Here is a 17503-nt window from a genome sequence, read left to right as displayed (position 1 = left end):
TGTAAAACTTTATTGTTGTAGGAGCTGTTGAGCACACATTGCTGCAACAGTCCCTGGCACTGAACAAAACTACTTTGTGTGCTGATATACTCCTTGTGAAAGAGAAGAATGTTGTCACTCACAGCGGAGCCAGCTGACAGATAGATAGAGGGACAAAATTTAATAAAATCAAAAGGTCTTGGTTAACACCAGGCATAATTGGGGACAAAATTCCAAGTCACAAACGTGCACCTATGTATATGTCCTTGCATTGGCGCAGATTTACGGCTTTCATTAATTCACAAGAATTTACAGGAATAGGCCAGAAACTCAAACGCTCAGAAAGTATCTGTGAACTGCATTTTAGCTTGAGCAAACATGCATGCATAGATTTTCTCATGCAAAAATCTGATGAACGTTTACAAGTTTACTTTCACTTCAACCACTTTCCCCATTCGCCCGCTCCCCAAACCCTGGAAGAGGTTTTACTTCTGCCCTTTTCAGAAGTACGTTTCCAATTTCTCACAGTATGGGAAAACATTACAGAAAAACTGGTGAACACCCTGAAAAAATGCAAGATAGTAGGTTTGCACAGACTCAAAAGGGTATTCCAACGCTGGAACTATTGCTTACCGCTCCTTCCAGTCCCAGTATGTAGATCTGAAGAAAGATGGCAAAATAAGGGGCATATTTCTAAAAGGGTTGTGTCACCCTTGCGCCACGCAATGGAGTGCAGGAGCAATGCAACTTTTAAGTTAGATTGATCTCCCCTGGCCTTGCTTGATAAATCTTGTGTAACGCAATGCAGCGCAAGTTGCTGCACTGCATTACTCTGCCCTGGGAAGGCCTTGCATGGGTGGAGCATGGGTGTTCCTAGGCATCCACCCATGGATCCCAGCCCAGTCTACAATTTACCATTACTGGCAGAACTGGGAATGTCTAAAAATACTACGCTTCCCCAGAGGAGGTGTAATGAGGAGAAATATTTGTATTTCTCCTTGTTACTTACTCTTTGTACGTGTGCTGCATTGTGCAGCACTCATAGGTAGAGGAATATGCCTTTCAGGATTGTTTTCTTTCCACCAGGAAGGTGCCCCTTCCTGCAAAAAAAACAATGCTGCTTTCAACACAGGCAACTTTGCACCATGGTGCAAGGTTATCTGCATTGGTGCTAAGCAGCACATTGTGAGCCAGCACACGGAAAAGACAGGAATGCACCATGCAGTTTTAAATACAGGCAATTCTCGCCCTTTCCCTATCAAGCAGCACAGCAAGGTGACATGCTACACTGCGTGATTTCTTAATAAATATGCCCTTAACCCCTAGGATGCCTGGGACGTAACGGTTACGTTCTGGACCCAGCCCTCAGGGGAAGGGCTGGCTCTCCCCCAATGGGCCTCCCTGCCACCCACCCCCGGGCAGGGCTGGAAGGGGAATCGCTTCCGCTTCCATTTCCACTCCTGCACCTCCCCACCCCTCTCTAATGACGTCAGCGCTTAGAGGCCGCCCGACACGATGGAAACCATTTGCTTCCAGCGCGTCGTGGGAAGAGGAGGTAAGTTTCTGCTCCGGCCGGGGGGTTGCTTCAAAAGAGGCATCAGGGGAAATGAAAGGGTTTTCCTTTCCCTCAATGCCTCTTTTAGCATTCGTTCTGCCTGATCGCATCGGGAATGCCCATTAGGCACCAGGGAATATATTTTCTGTGCGTGTGTGTGTTTTGTGCGGGGGCGGCTCCTTAGGCAAGGGCAGCTCCCCCAAGGGGGCATAATCTTACACGCCGTTTCTGCCCCCCCCCCCAGCTAATTATTTTTCAGCTGATCTGCCCCAGGGGGTGGGGTGGGGGGGGGGGACAAATAGAAGCCACGATGGCACCAGGGATGTGGTTTTTTTTGTGCGGTGGGCAGCCCCTTGGGCAAGGGTAGCCCCCAAAGGGGGAGAAACGCTTTTAGGTAGTTCTGCCCCAACCTTGTTTTTTTGGCCCATCTGCCCCCAAGAGGAACAGAATCCACTAGGCACCAGGGATTATGTATGTGTGCGTGTGTGTGTGTGTGTGTGTGTTTTTTGTGCGTGGGGGCCATAATCTTCTATGCTGTTTCAGCCCCCCCCTGGTGGCAGATCGGCTCATAATTTTCAGCCGATCTGCCCCCAGAGGGGGTAGAAGCCACAATGGCACCAGGGATGATGTGTTATTTGTTTATTTTTTTGTGTGGGGGGTGGCCCTTTGGCCAAAGGGGGAGAAACACTTTTAGGCAGTTCTGCCCCCATCGGCCTTCTTTTTTTGGCCCATCTGCCCCGAAGGGAGACAGAATCCAGGGATTTTCTTTTTGTGTGTGTGTTTTTTGTGCAGGGGGATGGCCCCTTGGGCAAGGACCGCACCCCCAATGGGGCATAATATTTTATGCCATTTCTGCCCCCTTTGGTGGCAGATCGGCCTAGTTTTTTTTTTTTTAAGGTCCATCTTCCCCGGAGACTACTAGACACCAGGGAAATTTTTTAACTGTTTGGTCGCATGGTGTTTCTCAACTGGCGAAGTGTTTGCATTTGTGATTATAACTGTTAATTTCTCTTTTTTGTTCTAGTTCAAAGCTTTTGCTTCTTTTGTTGGGACTCATTTTGGCAGTGGTTGACCTGTGGTTTGCGTAGTTGCATGTTTTAGGTAAGTAAATTTACTCAAAAGGAGTATTTTTGCCATGCATGATTGACATGTTTGTAGGTGGTGTACTAAATGTGTGTGAAATTGTCCTTAGATTTGTGCACAATATTTGTGTTGTCTTGTGCCTAATATGCTTTTCTTTTTAGTGGGATATTGTTGGTGATTGCTGAGTCTGTGCAGATTAATTGCTTGTGAGTCTAGCTTTTTCAGGCAAGAGAGTGGTATAGTTTTTGAATACATAACTCTTTGTAATAAAAACACACTTTGTTTATTACTTATTTTAGACAGTGCTGGTTGTTGTTGGTGCATTTGTCACTTTACACTTCTTAGAAAGGGTCATGGCTGGCCGCAGAGTGACCGCTCAGCAGGTTGTTGTCATGCTTTTTGAGTTGTCTTCTGACCATGATAATGAGACGGACTCTGCATCTGAGGCAGAGGAGGAAGAGAGAGAATCTGGGAGTGAGTTTTCTGTCCGAGAGGAATCACCTGATGAAGAAGCCACTCTCGGTGCAGATGAAGGGCCTGTTATCGAGGAGGACATCGATGTGCAAATGGTGCTGCAGCCAGCAGCTGGAAGGCTTCCCAATGGAAGACCTGACATCTGGGTTGCCCCAAACATAGGGCAGCCACAGTTGCCTGCGTTTACTAGTCTCCCAGGGTGTACAATACATACAGAAAACATTTTTCCTGTCAATCTCTTTGAGTTGTTTATGGACAATGTATTTTTGGAAGAGATTGTTGAGCAGACTAATTTGTAAGCGGTGCTGTAATTGAGGGACAACACTGCCAGACTTGGGCCTCAGTCTAGAGCTACCCATTGGATTCCCACAAATTTGGAAGAGATGAAAATGTTCTATAGTTTGACTTTTTCATGGGGTTAATAAGGAAGCTGTCACTGGCTTCTTATTGGTCTACTAGTCCCTTGATGGCAACGGCTATATTTCCTGCAACTATGACTCGTAGTCGGTATTTGCTTCTTCTTCGGATGCTGCATTTTGTTGACAATGCTTTAGCCTTGCCACAAGATCACCCTGATTGTGACCGTCTTTTTAAGATTAGGCCTGTCCTTGATCATTTTGTAGATCAGTTTTCAGAGGTCTATGTGCCAGGCAAAGAAATAAGTGTGGATGAGTCTTTGGTACTGTTCAAGTTTCGTTTGATTTTTAGGCAGTACATTCCCAGCAAGAGGGCACGGTATGGAATAAAATTGAATATGTGGTCAGAAAGTAGTACAGGATAGGTTTATAATTTCCGGGTCTACACTGGTAGGGATTCCAGTATTGACCCCACTGGTTGTCCACCCACTTTTGGAGTTAGCGAGAAAATTGTGTGGGAACTTGGTAGACAACTGTTTAACAAAGGTCACCATTTGTATGTAGATAACTTCTACACTGGAGTTCAGTTGTTCAAGGAGTGGTTCAGGGTGGACAATGTTGCTTGTGGCACAATCCGCTCTAACCGGAAAGGATATCCAAGGGAGCTTATCTGTAAAAAAAAAAAAAAAACTTGAGAGAGGACAGTGCAGTGCCTTGCGGAATGATGAGCTGCTAGCTCTGAAATTTGTAGACAGGAGGGATGTGTACATACTAACTACCATCCATGATGAGAGCACTTCACCTGTGGCTGTTTAGGGTCAAGCTGCTGAAGTGCGCAAACCGGTGTGCATTTTTTATTACAATTAGCACATGAGTGGTGTTGATGGAGTAGATCAGAGGTTTGAACCCTACACTGCTGTTCGTAAGTCTTACGTGTGGTATAAAAAGTTGGCCATCCATTTGTTCAATCTGGCAACTTTTAATGCTTTTATAGTGTTTAAGGATTGTTCCCCTGAATCAAGTGTGAAAATTTGTTAAATTTCAGGAGTCAGTGATAGAGAGCCTTATTATGGTGGATCATGCAAGAGTTCCTAGAGTACCAGTTGTGGAGGATGTGGCTAGATTGAAAGATCGCCACTTTCCTGATCAGATTCCTCCCACTCCCAAAAAAGACTTTCCGGCTAAGAAATGTAGACTTTGTGCCCGAAGAGGTATCCGGAGGGAAAGCCGGATGTACTGCCCGGACTGTCTTTCAAAGCCTGGGCTGTGTGTGGCAGGCTGTTTCAGGAAATATTTGGGGAAATACCGTGAGCGTAAACTGCCTGTTTTATATTTTCATGTGTTCAGTTTCACTGTTGGCATTACTGTCATGTATTCAGTTAGAGCTTTGTGTTTGTAGTTTTGTACTTATAATTAGTGGTTTCTTTGTTGTTTGAAAAAAAAAATGGCTGTGTGCGTGGAGTGGCACTTGGCTGGCAGTGTGCGTGGGGTGGCACTTGGCTGGCAGCGTGCGAGGGGTGGCACTTGGCTGGCAGAGCCAGCCAAACGCCAATCCACATACTCCCATCAGCTGGTGTGATTGCTGTATCAGGCATGTGGGCGTATGAAAGTGATGGGCTCTTGAATGGAGCTGTCTGTTGATGCAAGTGTTGTAATGTGCTGGGCCCGCGGCTGGTGGTGTGAATGGTCTTGTGCACGTCATGTATGAAAAGGTGTGTGAATGGACTGTAAAGCGGTTTGCGCCTTGACGCAGCTTTACAGCTCACGAGCTGTGATTCATTGGTTAGGTTTTTTGGGCCTTTCAGTTATTAACATTGAATTTCACTTTTGTGAAATCTTTCGGTAATAAAATTTGATCTACTAAACCATCACTCACCCTTGTGCCAAATCCAACCAGTATGTGTGCTAAAAATGACAAAACCTGCTCTGCTGTAATCAGGCGTCGCAGGCACACCCGTGACACGGTAGGTGTCTCGGGTGGGACCCCGATGATGAAGCATGCCACCAACTTGGTTGGTGGGTGAGGGGTCTTTTTAACATAACCTAAGTGCGTTTCTTTTCACAATATTAGTGTTTGGAACATTACAGAAGTACGTGGACACATCAAAATTATCTAATGAAAAACTACCTGTGTTTGGGTGGGGGGCACCTATGTTTTGGGCCCTGGGTGCGGCCTTCATCTAGGGCAGCCTACCAAACCCAGACATTTTTTTAAACAAGACACCCCAATTAGTCCAGGGAGGAGTGACTTGCCTGGATCCCCCAACATTTTCTTACCCAGACTCCTCTGAAAACCTCAACATTTGCTTTAAAAAAAACAACAACAAAAAAAGCCTATTTTCCTCACTTTTCTTTGTAGGATCACTGCTCCGGCACAAATTTCACCCAGCGTTCCCCTCAGTCTCCCAAGTAAAATGATACCTCACTTGTGTGGGTCCCCAAAGCAGAGTCAGCCTAAAGATGTATAAAAGAAAAATATGTGCAACTTGCCGTGCTATCCCCTCAATCTCTATAGGTTTTTGGCCTTTTTCTGTTGCAGGCACCTGGGCCACCCATACAAGTGAGGTATCACTTTTATCAGGAGACTTGAGGGAACACTGGGTGGAAGGAAATTTGTGGCTCCTCTCAGATTCCAGAACTTTCTGTCAGCGAAATGTGAAGAAAAAGTGTTTTTTGGCCAAACTTTGAGGTTTGCAAAGGGTTCTGGGTAACAGAACCTGGTGAGAGCCCCACAAGTCACCCCATCTTGGATTCTCCTAGGTGCCTAGTTTTTAAAAAATGCACATGTTTGGTAGGTTTCCTTAGGTGCCGGCTGAGCTAGAGGCCAAAATCCACAGCTCAGCACTTTCCAAAAAACAGCTCTGTTTTCTTTGGGAAAATGTGATGTGTTCACGTTGTGTTTTTGGGGCATTTCCTGTCGCAGGCGCTAGGCCTACCCACACAAGTGAGGTACCATTTTTATAGGGAGACTAGGGGGAACACTGGGTAGAAGGAAATTTGTGGCTCCTCTCAGATTCGCGAACTGTCACCGAAATGTGAGGAAAAAGTGGTTTTTGGCCAACTTTTGAGGTTTGCAAAGGATTCTGGGTAACAGAACCTGGTGAGAGCTCCACAAGTCACCCCATCTTGGATTCCTCTAGGTGTCTAGTTTTCAAAAATGCACAGGTTTGGTAGGTTTCCCTAGGTGCCGACTGAGCTAGAGGCCAAAATCTACAGCTAGGCACTTTGCAAAAAACAGCTGTTTTCTTTGGGAAAATGTCAAGATTTCAATGTAAAAATGTGATTTGTCCATGTTGCGTTTCCTGTCGCGAGCATTAGGCCTACCCACGCAAGTGAGGTACCATTTTTATCTGGAGACTTGGGGGAACACAGAATAGCAAAGCAAGCGTTATTGCCCCTTGTCTTTCTCTACATTTTGTCCTTCCAAATGTAACACAGTGTGTAAAAGAGACGTCTATTTGAGAAATGCCCTGTAATTCACATGCTAGTATGGGCACCCCGGTGTTCAGAGATGTGCAAATAACCACTGCTTCGCAATACCTTATCTTGTGCCCATTTTGGAAATACAAAGGTTTTATTGATACCTCTTTTTCACTCTTTATATTTCAGCAAATGAATTGCTGTATACCCGGTATAGAATGAAAACATATTGCAAGGTGCAGGTAATTTACTGGCTCTGGGTGCCTAGGGTTCTTGATGATCCTACAAGCTGTATACATTCCCGCAACCAGAGGAGTCCAGCAGACAAAATAGTATATTGCTTTCAAAAATCTGACATTGCAGGAAAAAGTTAGAGAGTAAAACTTTGAAAATAAATGGCTGATTTTTCACTTCAATTTCAATATTTTTTTATTTCAGCTGTTATTTTCTGTAGATAAACCTTGTAGTATCTACACAAATTACCCCTTGCTGAATTCAGAATTCCATCTACTTTTCAGACATGTTTAGCTTTCTGGGATCCAGCATTGGTTTCACACCCATTTCTGTAACTAACTGGAAGGAGGCCGAAAGCACAAAAAAATAGTAAAAATGGGGTATGTCCCAGTAAAATGCCAAAATTGTGTTGAAAAATTGGGTTTTCTGATTCAAGTCTTCCTGTTCCTGGAAGCTGGGAAGATGGTGATTTTAGCACCGCAAACCCTGTGTTGATGCCATTTTCAGGGGGGAAAAAATACAAGCCTTCTCCTGCAGCCCTTTTTCCGCATTTAAAAAAAAATTAAAAATAAAAAATCTAAATGTTCACTGTATTTTGGCTAATTTCTTGATCTCCTTCAGGGGAACCCACAAAGTTTGGGTACCGCTAGAATCCCTAGGATGTTGGAAAAAAAGGACGCAAATTTGGAGTGGGTAGCTTATGAGGACAAAAAGTTACGAGGGCCTTACCGCAAACTGCCTCAAATAGCCAAAAAAGGCCTGGCACCTGAGGGGAAAAGGCCTGGCAGCGCAGGGGTAAAAGGAATTGCTAGTATTTAGACTCTACTATATTATGAGTCTGGCATCATCAAAGAGGCTAATATAAGAGCTCTTATATAATGAGATTGCTGCCATAATTTGTTGCTGCACTACGTGGCACCAAGGGACAAGTGGGTTTTTTTTTTTTTTTTTTACAGGACAAGCAGATTTGTAAAGCAACTTGTCCCACAGACAAGTAGACATTTTATTAAATTCCACACCCTTGTGTGGGTTGAAGAATATTTTTCAAGGCCTCTGGATCTCCTATTATGTGACCCTCAGAACTGGACAATCTTCACGTGATCAAAACTCTGACTGTACCACCTAAGGAGGACATTTAGGTGCAGAGTGGTCACATATCTGATCGTCATGCTTTATATAAAAAAAAAAAATCTTGACTAGGACGGCTATCTTTCCGTATACAGACTTGCAGCATTTGGAACACTCTCCTAAAGAAGATATGACTGGTCAGTGTTAGGGTGTTTTTAAATAATGAACATTAATGCAATTTACATGTAGAAATAAACATGTAGGTCTGAAACGAAGAAAGTTGCATTTTAAAAGCAGGCAAGACCACTAGGCTTTCAAATGAACATGTACCTAATTACACAGGCTGCAGAATGCATTTTTCTTTTCTTTTACCTTGACCTAGGTCAGGAAAGTGAAATGTTAAACTTCGAATGATGCAGATGTGCTGAGAAGAGAATGATATAATAGAGAAATTGTTAGATTTCACCTTACCAATAGGCATAGTTTTCATAAAATATAATGATATATTAAAATGTTAAGTTCAATTGCCGTAGAATGTTTAATGTGAACTATAAAACATTTAATTTAGAATGGATCAGAACCAAAAGATATCAAGCTATAATGTAGCGGCCAAACCATTAAATGTTTTTATTGTGTAGTAAGTGAATGGTGAGAATAGCACCTCAACTAGCTAAATGTATCTACAATGTTTTTTAAAGAAATTTAACATTTGAGAGTCATTATCTTAAGTCTGCTTAGACAACAAAAGCGCAAAAGCTGTCCTGTTCCCACGATGGCACCACTGCCTGATTAGACGAGCTACTGTGGACTGCAACAAATTGTTGCAAACTATTGATATGCGAAACAATACAAAATGTGTGTTCCTATAGTAGGACAGGACACTCTCTTGAAGGCTTCTCTGCAGAGCCCTTTGCAGGCGCTTCACAGACTTATTCTAAGAGATCTTTTATTTCCTTGGCTTGAATTTATGCTGTTCTGAGACTCTACTGAGTTTCTTGAACTCCTCTTTATGGGAGGTTCTGCTTCATGATTTGGATTTATTGCTAAAGGCTTCATGCTTTCACCTCTCAAATTTAGAGCTGTTTATGGGTTCTGCTGGGTGCTTTTCTCTCCTTCTCCACAGATAGAATAGGGACTTTTCCTTTATGGAATGTGTTTCATGAATTTTCTCTGATATTAATGATTTATATTGATTAACATTTGATTGATATTTTGATGCCGAACAATAAAGATTTACTTACTGAAAGGTTTTAAATTAAGCTTTGAAACTTACACAAACTCTCATCATTGACTCCCAAAGATTTGAAATTGTACCTGTGATGAATAAATTGATTTTGATATACATCTTCTGGTTAATCTGACATGCAACAAAGGTCCATCATCCTGGCCCAGATGAGAAAGCAGGAACTCCTAATTTGATGAGTTGGTAAGATTTATGCTGTAAACCGAATACTTAACTGAATACCCTGCTCTACCATCAGATTAGGAGGGCCATAATGACCTTGTTGTTCCCTAAAGTATAAAATTATCTCTTCCATCCCTTCCACTACACTCCTCTCAAAACTGCGCAGTGACATGACTTGCTTCCAAATGTCTATAAGCAGTAAGGCTCAAAGTCTCATCTACAAGTCCTGTGCACATAATCAACCATTAATATAATAAAGAGATCATTTCCACAACAACTAGGAGCCCAATGTGAATGGGAACCACTCTGTGGTCTCACCAGGGGTATTAAGTCCTACGTCAAAGACTCAAACCGAGTAACTACTTATTAATCCAATCTCAAAAGCTATTTGGACCTCACACAGAATAGGTTATACAAATACCAACACAAAACAATGTTAACCAGCTGAAGGCTGAAGAGAGACGGCCATAAACACCTGTCACTCTAGTGTTACACATGTTCCCTAGTCACATCACTAAACAAATAAAACTAAGCCTTTGTTCGGTTTGGTGCAAAAGACTTAGCTTATAACCAGAGGTAATATAGTTGAAAAAAACAGAAGATCAAAGAGGACTTTGAATTCCATAGTTAACAACATATTTTTTTTATTTTTGGTTCCGTATATGGTTGTTAAGAAAAGTAAATAGACTATTAGATTTTTGCCTTTGGGCCACCATTGCCTCGGGTATACTTATAGCTGAAACTGGTATGAGGTTCCTCTACAGGGCAGCTGACCTGGCAGTTCAGGTTGGACTGTTCCTATCCGAGCCGGACCAAACTTGAACCGCAAGTAGGTGATCTTGGTCTAGAGTGTCATAGTGGATTAAAAAGAAAACAAATGTGCTGGATTGCATCTCCGAGTAATTAGCAGTAACCAGGACTGACTCAAGCATTCAACCTATCACTTTTTTGCTTTTCTAAAAGAGATGCCACAATGGAGACAGGTCCACGAGTTCACGGCGTTCAGACTAATTGGGCTCAACCTACACCTTACTGTTGAGGGCAAAAAAAACGAAACCTACCTGGGCTTCATTTTACTCCTGTCTAGAGGGGAGCTCGGCTGGCATTTTTTTTTTTTACCAAGAGTTATTCGCATATGTCTGATGTTTATCTGGAGTGGTATATTAGGAAAATAAACAAAGGACTGGAATGCAGTCCGAGTAATCAGGAGTGGTTGAGATTACTACACCCCTGGCACACATTACTCGATTATTATTTGTAATCATAGAACCAGTTCCTGTAGATTGTATCCAGGAAGAGGTGAGAGTCAAGCATTACGAAGAGGGACATAGCTAGGGTCTCAATCTGGAGTTTAATGACCCACAATGTTCACCCATTACTTTCTCGGGTGTGTAGCTACCACTAGTTCGAACTATGTACAGGATCTCCTATAGCCCATGCATGTCTGCGATATTCAAAAACACTGCAGCACAGGCAACTGTGGGCAGTAGTTGCATGAGTGTGCGAGGGAGCATCTGTAGTCGTATCTCTAGCACACACACGATCCTACAATGCATGAATGTGAACAAACGAATGATATGGTGAACATGCCTGCCTTCAGCTCCAGAGCTCCAAGTGCCCCAATTCGATGTGTAGAAAGCTCATCTTTTTTCTTTTAATTCTGGTACTCGGGAGTCCTAAATTCACAACAAGATAGGCAAGCACTACAAGTTGCAGAGTGAAAAACAAAACCTGGGCTGAATACACTACTCGTGCATGGAATTTGGAAAAGTTAGGGGCACTTGTCTGTATGTGTGGCTGTATACGTACGCCAACGCAACAGCGCCCATGAAGAGCAGAATGACATTAACTCAGCCTGGCTACAGCCTGATCAGCCAGCTAGTGCTACTTTAGGTTCACTGTAGATGATCACAGTGCTCACTATTAGCATCCCCAAAAAATAAATCAGGTCTCTACAAAGTACACTGTGCTGGATCGCTTCAGTGCCGCAACTCCTCACTCCCAGTCAAAAGTTAATAAAAAAAAGTTGCTGGACTCTCACAGGCAACAGCTAATATTTACATTCTGCAGAGCTGCACGACAGGCATCTTTCCAGGCAGATGGAGGCTTCCCAGTCCAACGACACACTCACTCCGAATACCACAACGAAGTTGCTATTTACTTGCCCCACTTCTCAGCTTCCTACGTGAATCACAGAGAAAGGCAAAGTGCAGATGTGTGGAAAGAGGTCCTATAGGCAGACCTACTTTCCTGCCTGCCACCCGAGGTGTTTTGGAAGACATGGGCCAACATGTGGAGTGAGAGTTATTTTACATGTGCGTAGCTATCAATAGTTCAGCAGGTGCAGTGGTACTGGTAACAGAAGGCACCAGAAGCGAACTGTACTGTTACTCTTACTCATGTATTAACCAATCAACGAGTGGTTAAGCGGGCGTTTGCTTTGCTTTCACTATTTCATAGGACCATTTCTAAGCCGCTGCTCTTCTGGTGATGACATATTCGATGACAACAAATAAAGGCTACAGCTGTGGATATGAGCCTCCCTCTTTATCCCATGTACCAGGTCTCGTGTTTTACATATAATCGCATCGCCGTTGTTTAAGTGAATGCATAAAACACGTGATGGCTGTAACAGAGCATATGAAGCTTCATGTGACACAACACTTTTTTTTTTTTAAATAACCAACATTTGCGGGCGCACAGGCAGAATGCTTTGGAAGCGGTAGTTATGCTGACAGGGGGCAGCGGTGACTTACCAGATGCGCCCGCACCACTTAGAGACCTGGCTGCTCTACGGTCGGGGCTCCGTGCGACAGTAGGGCACCTGAAGCCGCTGATAACTGTCAGCCTGACTACGGCAGAAAGTGACGCCAGGAATCAGGAGGGGCCTCAACAGTGGTTGTACGCTCCGCCCCTTCACGCACGGCGTCTGACGATAAATGACGTCAGAGCAGGGGGCGGCAACGGGAGCAATAGAAAGAGAAAAGGGATGGAGTGAGCTGTTAGTAGGCCCGTGGTCTGCAGTTGAGCAGGCGCGGCGAAGAGGCAGAGGAGGCTCCAGCCCTCTAGGGGTTCGATATTTTGTCTAAATCAGTGACGGAAGGGAGACTCGGGCCTTCCTTCGTATTCTGCAGGCTGCCTTTACATTTTGCGGTAATCCACTGCGAAGAGAAAGGAGGAGAATGGAGTGCAGGCCGGAACGAGGTTTTGGACGCTGTACCTGTTCAAACGGTCGACACTTTTTTTTAGGCAATAGGCGCATGGGTATATACTAGGATACATAAGTTTATACGCCTCTCTGAGGCTTCGGTTAATGAGACCTGTAGCTGGTTGTACGCCGCGTAAAGGGAGGCTGTTTGGGCAGATGGGGAGAGTTGAACAGAAGTCAGTAGGCATTGTTTGCTAGGTACCTCTAAAATCTTACGTCCCAAAAGATTACTCGAGTACTCCCCCACAGGTGGGTGGATCGGTACTGAGTTAAATCTCAATTTATTGAGGCAATATGTCTCAAGAAAAGGTGCGAAGCAACCAATGAAAAATGCAGTCAGAGACTGCAAGTGAAAACTATAGAAAGATTTATTACAAAACATTATAGGATGCAATACAATGTATAATTATGAATTAGCTGCACCTGCCACATAATTTGTCTGCTGCATACTTTAACAAAAAATGTTTCTAGCTCAAATGGTTCAACGTTTATGAAAATGCAGCAAGTGTTGCTGCACAGTGAAAGGTAGTTTGAAAAAGTTCACTGGTTGCCTTGGGTGTTAAATAAGGTGCTCCTCATGTCTAGAATGAAATATTGCTAAATTTGTTTTTTTACTGTTGCAAGGCCTGTCCCTCTCATAGGTTAACATGGAGGCTACCTTTAAATCTGATTGAAGTGTAGATTTCCTTTGGGAGCGGATGGACATGTGGACTTCGGGGTCTCTGAGCTCACAATTTAAAAATACCTCTTTTAGTACAGTTGATTTAGAGATTGTGTTTGAAAATGCCACTTTTAGAAAGTGAGCATTTTCTTGCTTACACCATTTCTGTGACTCTGCCTGTTTGTGGATTCCCTGTCTGCGTAAGTTTGACAGTTGGGCGAGTTGAACCTCCCACTAGACAGTGACACAAAGGGACCTGGGGTGTAGTCTGCATTTCCTGATGAGCCATCTGTGCTAGGAGGGAGGGGAGGAGTGGTCACTTACACCTGAAAGGGCTATGCCTGCCCTCACACAATGCAGTATCCCATTGCCCCCCTGGTGAGTGTCTGGGGCCTGGCCTGGGCAAGGCAGGATTTCGCATTCAAGAGAGACTTTGCTTTGAAGTAAGCCTACTTCAAAGGAGAAATTGGGTATAAGAAGGGCACCCAAAACCACAGACTTTAGAACACTTCTGGAAACAAGAGGAACCTCTGCCTGGAGAAGAGCTAAAGAGCTGCCCTGCCTGTGACTGCTTTGTGGAGCTAACCTGCAGTTGCTGCTTCTGCCAGAGTAAGAGGACAAAGACTGGACTTTGTGTGCCTTCCATCTTGAGAAGAACTCTCCAAGGGCTTGATTTAGAGCTACCTCCTGTTGTTTGAAGTCTCAGGGACAGCAAATACTTCTCTCTGCCAGCACCTGGAGTCTGGAGAGACTCCTACTCTGTCCTGTGGTGCACATCCAGTTCCTGGGACCCTGAAAGGAGAAGCTGGCAGCCCAAGAGTGAGAGATCCACGCACAGAGCACCCTGCTGGGAAAAGATTGACGCGACTCCGATCTGCGGCTGAAGAAATGACGTGCCGCTGGCTCTGAGGCTGAAAATCGCCGGAAACGCGACTGAAGAATTGACGCACATCGCTGGAGAAAGGACGCAATGCATCGCTGACGGAAACACAGAGAATGAAACCCACGCTGTATGGTTTTTTAAATATCGTGCGGCTGGATTTCCGGCGCAAGTACAGCTAGGCGTGTAAAAATAGCACAGGGCCTGCCCGGACCTGAGAGTGCTGACCGGATCGACGCATCGCTCTCCTTCAGAGAGAAGGAACGACGCGCCCGACTCGACGAAAGGAGAAAGGATGCCAGGTCCCGCTCGTGAGTGGAACCGATGCATCGCAAGCCCTTTTTGACACACACACTCGCCCGTGCGGGTTTATTTTTGACGCACCCAAGGTACATTTTAACGTTAACAGTGTTAGTGTGTGTTTAAAGCTACTTAAAGACTTTGATTTTTAATTGATAACTTGACTTGTGTATTGTGGATTTTTGTCATTTTGGTCTTGTTTTGTTTAGATAAATATGTCCTATTTTTCTAAACCTATGTTGTGTCATTTTGTAGTGTTTTCATTAAGTTACTGTGTGTGTTGGTACAAATACTTTACACCTAGCACTCTGAAGTTAAGCCTACTGCTTTGCCAAGCTACCAAGGGGGTAAGCAGGGCTTAGCTGACGGTGACTCTTTTACCCTGACTAGAGTGCGGGTCCTTGCATGAATAGGGAGTAACCTGACTGTCAACCAAAGACCCCATTTCTAACATCTGCACATTAAGAATGCACTATTCTAATTAATGCACAAAACGACTACAGATTCACATCTCGGCTTATTCTGTAACCACTAAATATCTTTAAAAAAAAAAAAAAACCCTCATTAATTAATTGTAATAGTCTGTATTACTTTCTTCTTGCTTTTTGATTCTTCCAGCATGTGAGTTGACTATATAATCTATCTCTACCATCTTCTTTTCAAGTTCAATACTCTTCCTTTTAGTTGGCCCCTTTTTCTCTTTACACCCAGATTTAGGAATATTGATTCAGAAAATTTGAAATAGAACAATTGCACAAATCAGAACAGTAATTACAGGTGTTAATGTGTTGGGACTATATTAAGAACAATACTATCGGTCCTTTCAGCAACTTTACCAAAACCCTTTCCAGTCTCACTAACGAGGGACACACTGCATCCCACAAGTCTTACTCTTCAAAAGCTTTGACTTAAAGAAAAATATTAGTTATGTTTAAGACAGAGGTTTGGCTCCACGAGGAGCCAGGACGCCATGGAACCCGAGCTCCAGATACTCCCAGCCTTTATCTTCCTGCTCCTCTAGCGGTGAAGACAACAGTGAGTACTGCACCTACGACACAGGGGAGGGAAAAAGAGACACACACTCACACTCTCACTCTCAAATGACTTGAACGTTTATAATCTATTCAAATAGAGTAATCCAAAATATATATATTTACACTATAAACAAATATATACACCAAGAATACAAGTCCAAGGTATTCCACCATCATAGTCCGTGGACCACTGGGCCCAAAATGCACGGGCGAGGCCGACACTCCATACCCGATCAAAATGGCGAGAACACTGCTGGGGCATCAGATAGAAATAAAACAGGCTGGATGAGGGCACCATGCGAGATCCACGAGGGGATCCATGCCCACTGCTGTATCCTGGGGAGTGCAAAGCCACAGTCTCACAAGTCTTTCCAGTGGATGGGTTGCCCATTGCTGCATCCTGGGGAGTGCAAAGCCACAGTCTCTCAAGTGGATGACAGTCTCCACTGGTTCTGGAGCGGGCTTTGTGCCCAGAGTGCTTCATCCTGCCAAGGACAGAGGTAGGGATGCCTTTCTCCACTGGTTCTGGAGGGGGCTGTGTGCCCAGAGTGCTTCATCGTGCCAAGGACAGAGGTAGTGGATGGGATACTCCACTGGTTCTGGAGGGGGCTTTGTGCCCAGAGTGCTTCATCCTGCCAAGGACAGAGGTAGTGGATGGGATACTCCACTGGTTCTGGAGGGGGCTTTGTGCCCAGAGTGCTTCATCCTGCCAAGGACTGAGGTAGTGGATGCCTTTCTCCACTGGTTCTGGAGGGGGCTTTGTGCCCAGAGTGCTTCATCCTGCCAAGGACTGAGGTAGTGGATGTGATACTCCACTGGTTCTGGAGGGGGCTTTGTGCCCAGAGTGCTTCATCCTGCCAAGGACTGAGGTAGTGGATGGGATACTCCACTGGTTCTGGAGGGGGCTTTGTGCCCAGAGTGCTTCATCCTGCCAAGACTGAGGTAGTGGATGGGATACTCCACTGGTTCTGGAGGGGGCCTTGTGCCCAGAGTGATTAATCCTGCTTGTGGCGCCTCAGTAGCGTCAGAAGCTCTGGCGCTCATTGGCCTGCGGTGCTGGTGGCCGCGGGGTCCTGTTCAGCGGTGCTGATGGCCGCGGTGTCCTTGGCAGCGGTGCTGATGGCCGCGGTGTCCTTGGCAGCGGTGCTGATGGCCGCGGTGTCCTTGGCAGCGGTGCTGGTGGCGGCGGTGTCCTTGGCAGCGGTGCTGGTGGCGGCGGTGTCCTTGGCAGCGGCGCTTGTGGCGGCGGTGTCCTTGGCAGCGGTGCTGGCGGCGGTGTCCTTGGCAGCGGTGCTGGTGGCGGTCTTGTCCGCTGTGCAGGTTTTCGCCCACTTGTCTGTTTTTCTGTGCCCCTTCCCCACCTTGGATGGTGGCGCAGCTGTCTTCCCACTCCCAACTGTACCCCTGGGAGAGGCTTTGGTGGTAGATGTTTTGCCTCTCTCCCGCCGGGCCCTGGCCAACTTTTTGTGCTATTGAGGTGGGGGACTGTCCGTGGTCTGGCTCCTTGGCACACTGGTTGCCCTGCTGTTTGGTGCACTCCAGAAGCCAGTTACTACTGGCACCACTGTTCCCGCAGATGTTGTGGTTGAGGTGCTGGGTTGGGACCTGGAAAGGCGGGCCCTAGGAGACTGAAGGGGTGGGGAAGGTGAGGGGAAGAGGTCAAGGTTGGACAGGAAAAGTTTTTGGGACACACTGGGATGGGTAGATGGAGGGGGTTTGGGAGTGGAGGAAGAGGTCGTGGTTGTAGGAGGTGTACGTTTGCTGACTTTGGGTGGAGGTGCATGGGCTGGAGGCTGTTGTGAGGTGGATGGCTGGTGGGTGGGTGTGTGGCTGCGTTTGTGTACCT

The 17503-nt window shown here is 45.2% G+C and overlaps 1 protein-coding gene across 3 annotated transcripts in view; it reads right to left on the bottom strand.

The window, feature by feature from the left end:
* The window catches only part of WASHC1 (WASH complex subunit 1), a 451748-nt gene extending 439267 nt beyond the window's left edge, over positions 1–12481 (bottom strand). Inside the window, exons 1-2 of one of the 3 annotated variants that reach the window (XM_069228149.1) lie at positions 12331–12464; positions 8542–8593 (exon numbers count right to left, since the gene is read on the bottom strand). The gene's annotated coding sequence lies outside the window, so the exon portion shown is untranslated. The other 2 variants (XM_069228148.1, XM_069228151.1) reach the window with 2 other exon arrangements.
* Positions 12482–17503: the final 5022 nt, after the last annotated feature.

This window comes from Pleurodeles waltl, chromosome 4_1 (assembly GCF_031143425.1).
Source record: "Pleurodeles waltl isolate 20211129_DDA chromosome 4_1, aPleWal1.hap1.20221129, whole genome shotgun sequence".
NCBI classification, from domain to species: domain Eukaryota; kingdom Metazoa; phylum Chordata; class Amphibia; order Caudata; family Salamandridae; genus Pleurodeles; species Pleurodeles waltl.
Note: the sequence above shows the minus strand (reverse complement) of the source record. Positions and strands in the feature narration are given on the sequence as shown.